The following is a 2,469-nucleotide window of genomic DNA, read 5'->3' on the forward strand; positions in this document are numbered from 1 at the left end:
TTCAACAAAAAAATTTAAAAACATAATTTTCTCCAACCCGTGAACAAGGATTGAGATATCGGTATCGATCTCTATCGATACCAATCCAATACCAATTTGGATCGACCCATACCCTTACTTTTTCATTAAAAATCAAAATTTTTGATGATATTACCCTTGATTCAATACTGATACCCGATCCTAGATCGGCCAAGGATCAGTATCGGCCTTGAGCTATACTGATCCAATCCAGCCGATCCAATACCGATACCTCAATCTATGCCCATGAATAAAACTCTAGATCCTGCATATTCAAGTTACGTTTTGAAGCCCACAGAATGAAGAAGTCTATACTTTACGAGCTCTTCATGGTTCCCACCATTTTCCCAGCACTTAACAACACACCAGACCTATGGCTCCGTTTGGTTGCAAGGGGAATTAAAGGGAAGGGAAGTGAAATTTTCATACATAATAAAGGAACTTTTTTGATCATTACCCCATGTGACACCATGTGACAAGATATCTAACTCCATATCATTCCATATTTGGTTATTAAATTTCCCTTTACTTTGCATCAATTTCCCTTTGGTTTAAAATGTAAAATAAATATTACATGTAAAATGTATTTTTACTAGATATGGTAAGAAATTTAAGTAGTTTATACAATCGCATGGGGTAATGTTACAAAATTTCTTTTTTAGGTTTGAAAAATTTCCCTTCCCTTCCCTTTAATTCCCCTTGCAACCAAACGGAGCCTACGTAATCGAAATAAAAATGTTGAATTTAATTTACGGCTTGATCTAGTACCCAAAAAATTAGAAAACCAATAACTCACATAGAAAAGAAAGAAAGAAAAAGAATGAGAGGCCAAAGTTTCCGTCAAGGCCATGTACATGATTATTTTTACACGGGAGATGGATTTTGCATCCATAATAATCACACCGTTGCTTATTTCTATGCTATATAATAAAATAAATGGGGGAGAAGCAAATAAATAGAAACAAATTGGGGGCACTAAAATGCCAAAAAGATCGGACAAACTCAGACATCGAGTTAACTCTGTTTAACTTCCATGCAACGTAACACCACTCCGGCAGTGGTCTATTTTTTGGGAACTGCAAGCCTAGCACGGAAATCCTCCTCCATGAGGGGCAGGCCCTTGCGCAGGGTAATCTTGGGTTCCCAGCCAAGCAACTCTTTTGCCTTGGTGATGTCTGGCTTCCGCTGGCGTGGATCATCTGGAGTGTTATCCACAACTGTTATCTTAACATCACCATCAATTAGCTCCTTCACTGTCTCCGCAAGTTCCATCATTGTAAATTCACCTGGGCTGCCTAAGTTAATTGGCCCAGTGTCAGCTCCTTCCATGAGTCAGATTAGGCCATCCACCAGGTCAGAAACATAGCAGAAACTCCTTGTTTGTGTTCCTGGCGCTTGAACTGTCAAGGGTTCACCTCGAAGTGCTTGAACTATGAAATTGCTGACAACACGCCCATCGTCAATATTCATTCGGGGCCCATACGTATTAAAGATCCTAGCAATGGGTATTTCTATCCCGTGTTGTCGATGATAATCAAACATCAAAGTTTCAGCTACACGCTTCCCCTCATCATAGCAACTCCTGACTCCAATTGGGTTAACATTGCCCCAGTAAGACTCTGTCTGTGGGTGCTCAAGAGGACCTTCATATACCTCAGATGTTGATGTAACCAAAATTCTTGCTTCAACACGTTTGGCAAGTCCTAGCATGTTCAACGTCCCAATCATATTTGTTTTTATTGTCTTTACAGGATTGTGCTTGTAAGAAATTGGGGAAGAAGGGCAAGCAAGCTGGTAGATCTGATCAACTTCGACTAATAATGGTTTTGTGACATCATGCCGGATAAGCTCAAATCTAGGATAACCAATCCATTTCTTGAGGTTATCCTTTGAGCCAGTGAAGTAGTTATCAACTACAATTACCTCATTTTTCTCATTTTCCATCAATCTATCCACAAGGTGAGACCCAATGAATCCAGCTCCTCCGGTTACCATAATCCTCATATTAGACTGAAAAAATTTGGAGTTCCACAATGGTAATGGAGTAGGCGCCTTCGGATGGTGATTTCCATTGGAAGATTCTTTTGCCATTCTGCAGATCTTCCTTCTGTTAACACCAAATCGATAGCTTAATCACTGAAATCGCCAACACCCTAGTTGACTAGTTCTCCTTTCTTCTGAAAGGAAACTCTAATCCACCTAATCGGATCAAAGATAATAATTTTTCAGTTCAACTTTCGATGGTCATAATTTTTCGTTAGAACGGAATTACAGGAGCAATAATACCTTTTTGGAAAAGGCAGCCGATGTTCTACAGGTTGTCCAATAAATTCATTTATTGCACTGAAGTTTTGGAGCAATATTTGCATGTTTAAGGGGTCTATGTAGCCTCCAAAGTTTTGTCCGCATTTTCAAGATATTAGTTTCTTATTTTTTTTTTATTTGTTTCCT

General features: G+C 39.0%; 1 pseudogene; it reads right to left on the bottom strand.

Moving 5' to 3' along the window:
• Nucleotides 1–1,039: 1,039 nt before the first annotated feature.
• LOC122639345 lies at nucleotides 1,040–2,155 on the bottom strand (annotated as a pseudogene).
• Nucleotides 2,156–2,469: the final 314 nt, after the last annotated feature.

This window comes from Telopea speciosissima, chromosome 9 (genome assembly GCF_018873765.1).
Source record: "Telopea speciosissima isolate NSW1024214 ecotype Mountain lineage chromosome 9, Tspe_v1, whole genome shotgun sequence".
Classification (NCBI taxonomy): Eukaryota; Viridiplantae; Streptophyta; class Magnoliopsida; order Proteales; family Proteaceae; genus Telopea; species Telopea speciosissima.